This window comes from Dermacentor andersoni, chromosome 1 (genome assembly GCF_023375885.2).
Source record: "Dermacentor andersoni chromosome 1, qqDerAnde1_hic_scaffold, whole genome shotgun sequence".
NCBI lineage: Eukaryota > Metazoa > Arthropoda > Arachnida > Ixodida > Ixodidae > Dermacentor > Dermacentor andersoni.
This window is the reverse complement of record NC_092814.1, coordinates 279,790,844-279,798,298: the sequence shown is the minus strand read 5'-3', so window position 1 is coordinate 279,798,298 and position 7,455 is coordinate 279,790,844. Positions and strand designations below refer to the sequence as shown.

Here is a 7,455-nt window from a genome sequence, read left to right as displayed (position 1 = left end):
CGCACACTATAACCTATCAGCACTCGGCGCACTCTGTCCCCATCGCAGATCGTTTTGATAGGGCCGCGCCGTCGGAGCACCGTCGGAGCCCCTCCTCCCCGGGTGCCTTGCGCGCGATGGAAAACGGCACGCTTCCCCCAACCTTCCTTCCTTGCGCGCGTGATCCACCATGCTCGGGAGACCGCTACACGCTTTCACTCGCGCCCACCGCATACAGCGCGCGGCCACGATATTATCGCGCTTGGACTTTATTTTATTTATTTATTTGTACATACTGCAGCTCAATAAGCGCTATAGCAGGAATGGATTAACAGAGGAAAATTATACGCGTAAAGGCACGATACAACGATGAGGGTGATGTGCTAGGACCATTCATCTTGGATGGCAGATACAAAACTTTGGGGTGAACGTAAGCCAAATAGATCCAGGTAAGGAACTCCAGTCTTCTACGGCACGAGGGAAAAAACTGAATTTAAACATATTAATGGCGTGCAAAGTAGGGCAACAAGTTCAAGTTGTGATGTTTCGTCGATGACTCTGGCGCAAGGTTAGTATAGTTTTTGAAAGTCTAACAGAAGAATTGACGATGCTGTGCAAGAAATCAAATGATGGTATGCGGCGACGTGAATAAAGCGAAGTTAAATTCAAGGAACGCAGTGCAGAAGAGGGTGAGAAGTCACGATTATAACGGTGACTATAAAGCTTACAGCCTTTTTCTGAATTGCTTCTAGCCTGTTAATCTCACACTGCTTATAAAGCTTGTTTCACATGCAAGCGATTGAGCGAATGGAGCGAACAGCGGCGCGGCGCTGCGAAGCTTTTCGCGAGGTTTCGTTTCACATGCATTGCCGCCGCGCGTTTTCCGCCGCTGCGAATACCAATGTTGCTGGCAAAAAAACGCGGGACTTTCGGCCAGTTTCGGTAGTTTGCGACTACCAATATAAGCGTTGCTTTGTCCCTGATTTTCAAATTCTTATTTTATAAATACATATCCTGCGCTTTAAGTATCTAAATCATGCTTACTTTTTTATATTTTGTGTTGTTTTTGTAAAAAGATGCGCATATGCGGCGCACAATCTCGCGAGCGGCTCGGTATTCTGCGATAATGGATGCTAGCGTGTGGACGGAGACTTTAGATGGAGATGGATTTATGTGCGCCGCATGACGATTCCTACACGCATCTCCTTTTGCTCGAGGAGTACTGCCTTTTGAAAAAACGGAAAGCTTTGCTCGAACTCCGGGTTCCACGGCGTTGGTGGGTGAGACCCATCTGGGAGAATCGGAAGGAGGAATCCGAGTTCCACACCGCGGTGAGTTGTGTTTGCACAGAAATAGTTATCGTGTTGCTGGTACTTTACTCTGCAATATTTTCGTGCAGATGCCGCTGCTCATGAACGCTGACACGGAGTATTTTCAGAAGTACTATAAGATGTCGGCAGAAAAGTTTGAGATGCTCCATGCCCTTGTTGAAGGGCCGCTTACGAAGCCCTTCGTTGTGCGGGAACCTATACCGTCACGCGCACGACTTGCAATGACTCTGAGGTAGGTCGACCCGCCGTGGTTGCTCAGTGGCTATGGTGTTGGGCTGCTGAGCACGAGGTCGCGGGATCGAATCCCGGCCACGGCGGTCGCATTTCGATGGGGGCGAAATGCGAAAACACCCGTGTACTTAGGTTAAGTGCACGTTAAAGAACCCCAGGTGGTCGAAATTTCCGGAGTCCTCCACTACGGCGTGCCGCATAATCAGAAAGTGGTTTTGGCACGTAAAACCCCATAATTTTTTTTCAGGAGGTCGCCGCATTTCATTGATAAATCGGTGACCCGAGTACGCCAAGCTGACATTACTTCTGAGCTTCCTTCCAGGTAGTACATGGCATCGGGGATGCAAATTCAAGATATCGCCCTGGCATTCAGAGTGGGCATCTCAACAGCTGATATTATTATCCGCGAGACTTGCAAGGTGTTGTGGGAAATTCTTCAGCCCATTTGTCTCAAGGTATGTTGTTGGCAGGAAGAGACCGTTTAGATGGAGGTGAAACGCTAGGCGCCCGCGTACTGTTCGATGGCAGTGCGCATTAAACCGGTCGAAATTAACCCCGAGCCCTTCACTACGGCGTCCCTCATAGCCCATGTCGCTTTAGGATGTTAAACGACCCCATACACTTCAGTAATCTTTTTCTCCCCATATGTGATGTAGGTAGCCTACATATTGTAAGGATACTACAGGGATAAATTCATATACATAATGATTGCTTATTAATCATCACTGCATATTCTAAGAGATTTGTTTAAGAGCAGTTTAGCAATGAGCATCATGTGAATTAGACACTGTCCACTCTATGTGCACATTGTAAATGACAATGAGGAAGGGCAAATTGCAAGAGAGCAAAGGGAGAACTGCATATCATGAATGTCCATTGTAATATTTCCAAAGGCACCTGTCCGTTTAAATACAAACTGAAGACAAAATAGGAAGCATGCGGATAGTGTTGAGAGTGTGAAGTCTCAAAAAGTATTGCATATGCTACAAGAGCTCAAGAGCAAGATCATGGAGTCTTCCCACCAACATGCACGTGGTTATATACTGTAATGATACCAGAATTATATGTGTGGTATGCACTCTTTGATTTGGAGTGCTTAGTGAATGGTTCCTAAGCTTACATGCCTCCCCCCTTTCAAAAAGAAAGAATAAGCTGTATGTGATCTGTTGCTTGAGGCATTAAGATTTTATCAAAGTGTATATGTTGCTCTGCTTGTCAGTTTGTACTACAAATAAATAGAACGAACTAAAGACAGGGACGTTAAATAACTGCAGGATGGCACTTCTCTTTACATGCTGCTCTTTGGTTTGCACTGTTTCTCATCTTACACTAAAAATGCCTTTATGTCTCCAGAAGAGGGTTGTAGCGCCGAAAAACACAACAGACCGCAAGCGAGACGGGACAGGCGCGTCCCATATGCGCCTGTCCCGTCTCGCTTGCGGTCTGTTGTGTTTTTCGGCGCTACAACCCTCTTCTGGAAACATGCATCAACTAGCCCCCCAACAAGTATTACTCAGTTACCTTTATGTCTGCTTCGTTCCCACCACAGGTGCCAACTACTTCCGATTGGCAGAAGGTAGCCGAAGGATTTCTTGAAAAATGGAACTTCCCGAACTGTGTAGGCGCCGTGGATGGGAAACACGTGCAGATTCAGGCCCCACCAAATTCAGGCAGCCTATACTTCAACTATAAAGTAATGTACACATTGACCCGTTTTTGTTTGTAAATCACTATTTTCTCAATATTAACCATTCATCATTCCAGGGCACATACTCTATAGTACTTATGGCTATAGCTGACAGCAATCTGAAGTTTATCCTTGTAGACGTTGGGGCCTATGGGCGGCAGAGCGATGGCGGAACACTCGGAGCCTCAAGGCTAGGGAAATTCTTGGAGCGTAGCCTCCTCGGTCTCCCGGCACCAAAATGCTTACCAGAGACCATCGGTGGCACCCCACGTTTTTGTAGGGGACGAAGCTTTCCAGCTTCGCCCCGACTTTCTTCGGCCTTACCCAGGTAGAGGCCTAGATGAAGGCAAACGAATATTCAACTATCGGCTCAGTCGTGCAAGGTTTGTTTCAGTGCTACATTGATTTACGGTGTGGGTGTCATCACTGGCCTAGCGGCAGAAATTGACCTAATTTGATGTACCTCTCGAGATCACAAGTGCAATGTACTTGTATCAAAATTCTTTTCATTTCAGGAGGTGTGTTGAAAACGCATTCGGGGTGATGGCCTCGAGATTTCGCATTTTTCGCCGAGTTATTAACCTGCTCCCCGAGAATGCAGATTATGTGGTAATGGCTGCATGTGTGTTGCACAATTTTCTGAGTGAAGATGCAGCTTACATGCCACCAAACTATGCGGACTCAGAAGACTGCTACGGTAACGTGACTGAAGGCCAGTGGCGGGAAGAAGACACCCAAGCCATGCTTGAATAGGCGTCTCTGGTGGGCCATAACTACAGTCGTAGTGCAGCTGCAACAAGGGAGATTTTCAAGGACTATTTTAATAGCACGCAAGGAGCCGTGCCATGGCAGTGGGCATCAGCTGGACTGCGGCACTGAAGACAATGCTCTGTGCCACCTTTCTCTCTCTCTCTCTCTCTCTCTCTGTGTGTGTGTGTGTTTGTGTGTGTGTGTGTGCGTGCGTGTGTGTGTGCGTGCAGCAAGCAAGTTTGGCATGGGGAAATAAACATGGCATGGGAATAAACCGGAATACGCCTTATTCTTCTTCGTATGATGGGTGCACAAGAAGGCCCACTGGGTATTTCCCTTGACTGTAATGCTCACAAATGCTCAGCAGCTCCATCTTTAAATGCATCAGCATGTGTGCAGGAGTTGCTTCAACTTGTGGTCTAAGTGACAGCAAAAAATGGCTTGAAGCGTCCATCGGCCTGTGAGCAGCAATGGCATTCCGCACGGATTGCAGCTGCCTATCTGTCTCGTCCAGTTCATGGCGCCTTTTTTGTCGTTTATTTACCCTTGATGACGGGACACCGCTTGTGCTGGGGGTTGCCGTCATAGACCCCGCTTCATTTGCATCTGCACAGCCTGGGGTTTGAAACAGTACTTCGAGGGTGTCCAAAGAGGCATCTGGATCCTTCTGACTGTTTCGCGCTGGGCTTCCGCATGTAGCTGCACCACTGTTGGGCGCCAAGTTCCCATTAGACGCTGAGTTGTCCGCGAGAATATCTGTGCGACCAATTGAGAGATCAGTTGGTCCAAGGTTGCAGTAGCTCCTGCGTAGAATGTGCACAAAGTGTCAACTCGTTTTCACATGCATATTACTTGTTGCTTACCATCTCGTTTCAACGGCATCCCTGAGGAACTCTAGCTGCTGCATATATGGCCAAATTGATTTGCTAGCAGCTGCTGCTCCACTCTTCTTGGTGTCTGCTTCATCTTTAATTTTCTTTCTAAAAGTATCTTTGAGATTTTTCCACCTTGTTTGGATTTCTTCTATAGTCACTGAAATGGGGACCAGTATACCACATGATGTTAATCAACAGAAGGGATAAATAATTTTGAGCTCATATAAAGGTCAAAGTTTTGCATGAACATGCGGATTTTGCCATCTGTGAGCACAATAATAAAATAAAGCCCACATGAACGGGCCTACTCGCAGTAGCTTTAGCTCGGGCGCAACTCCGATGCGGCCTATTCAAATACGTCTAAAACACAAAAACACTTTTCTAAAATAACACTGGGCCGATGTTAATGAAATTTGTTGTATTTGAGAGAGAAAGAAATTCTAGTGACTGTTGGTTGCGGAATTTCTATTTAGGGCCTTAATTTTGTTACAAGAATTTCCAAAAATTCGGAAGTTAAGAAAGAATAGAGGCACCAAGTTTACAAATTAATTACTCGATCAAGAGCAGATATCGCGATTCTGTAAACGGCGTCTATTGGATCATTCAAAGCGGAGAAATTCGATATGCTAATTTATATCTTACGTGAATTCGTTACGATATGTACAAGGGTTCTGCAAAAATTGTATTTCCACATTGCTAAATTTTTTGAGAACAATGTGTGACATATCAATTTTGTCAGCGTTAGATGTACTATTAGATGCAATTCCCATAATTGTGCCATCGTTTTTCATTGGTGAGTTACGGAGTCGTAAACTTGGTAGTTTCGTTTTCCGAAAATGTGCGCTTTTTGCCAATTTTTAATAAAAAATTGACCACTTAAATCAAAAATTTGAAACAAACAGTCTCTAGACCTTAAGTTTTTCTTTTAAATGCGACAAACCTCGTCAAATTTGGTGCAGTGGTTGCCAAAAACGAATTGTCCTTTTACATATATTTAGATGGGAACACCTGAGCTAAAGCTTCCTCTTATCTAAAGGAATGACAGCTTTCTTTTTCTCGCGGTTGCATAATTAAAGAAAAGGCGTTTCGCTAGAGAAGCGAGAAAAAATACTTTTAACACAAGCACTGTCATTCCATTCAAGAGTCTGCAACATTAAAAAAAATATTTATCAACCCTGACAATCTCGCAGTTCAATACAACTGTTCTTTTTTTTTTTTTTTTTTTTTTTGCTTACCGGTGTCGAAGTGTTTCAGCAAGGCGTCCCTTACTTCTTCCCAAAGGGACTCTTTAGACGTCCTATTGCAGAAGTTGTTGTCTTTCACATTCCAGAGCAGTGGCCGTTTTGAAACTTCAGTGATAAGCAGTTCGTTGAAAAGCTCTCTTGGCATGTTGCCCGTACCACGTGTAGCAAGTATATAAACATCGTCCTATGCGCAGGCTTTCCCGCACCAGTCCTCCTCTGGTCACGTGGCGAAGCGGGCCGTTCGGAAGCGGCGCTGCCGCTCTGCCGCCGCGATGAAATACCAACTTGCCCGAACCTCGCCGCTCACGCCGCTAGTGCCGCCGCCGCCGCTCGAAACCGATTTCTGCGGCGCGGCGGCAGGATTCGCGAGCATTTTCGCTTGCATGTGAAACAGGCTTAAGGGTTCCAAACGACAGATGCGTAGTCAACAACAGGAAGGATTAGCGATTTGTATAACAGTAGCTTAGTGTGTTTTGGAGAGTTGGATAGTGCACGGCGTAGGTAGCCTAATTTTTTTAGTGCTTTGTTACGAAAGTAACCAATATGATTAGACCATGACATGTTATGCGTTAAAATAACACCGAGATACTTATACTCAGACACCCTACACACAGCGCGGTTATTGAAAGAGTAATGAAAAAGAGAAGGAGAAGATTTTTTACAGAAGGACATAAGGACGGTTTTATCAGAGTTAATGTTCATTTGCCAGGTGTTGCACCAAGTGCAAAACCTTGCAAATGACTCTTGGAGGTGGTAATGATCATCAGAAGAGTTAATAACTTCATATAAAACAATCATCGGCATAAAGACGAATGTTAGAAGAGATGTTAACAGGCAAATAATTTATGTAAATTAAAAAGAAAAGAAGTGGCCCAAGAACGGAGCCTTGGGGCACTCCAGATGTCACATCAATAGCAGTAGAGTCGGTCGAGCTATAAGAAACGAACTGGGAGCGAAGCGAAAGAAAGCTTGAAATCCAGTTAACTAGTTGAGGATTATTTATTACAGCGTCAATTTTAGCAAGGAGTTTAGAATGTCACACTGGGTCAAGTTGCTTTAGAGAAGTCTATAAAGGTAGCGTCAATATGGTTGCCAACATCAAGGTTAAGAAAAATGTCATGCGTAAACTCAACTAACTGCGTTGTCGTACTAAAACCGCGCCTAAACCCATGCTGTATGTCAGATAGGAGATTATGTGATTCCAGGAAAAGCACTATGTGTTTATGAATTATATGTTCTAAGATTTTGCATGACTGTGATGTTATTGAAATCGGTCTGTAGTTCGATAAAGACTGCTTATCACCGGATTTATAAAGAGGAAGCACTTTAGCTAACTTCCATGAGGAAGGAACGGTGGC

The 7,455-nt window shown here is 44.9% G+C and overlaps 1 pseudogene; it reads left to right on the top strand.

The window, feature by feature from the left end:
- The first annotated feature begins 1,095 nt into the window (after nt 1-1,095).
- Nucleotides 1,096-4,258, top strand: LOC126547690 (uncharacterized; annotated as a pseudogene).
- The last annotated feature ends 3,197 nt before the right edge of the window (nt 4,259-7,455 follow it).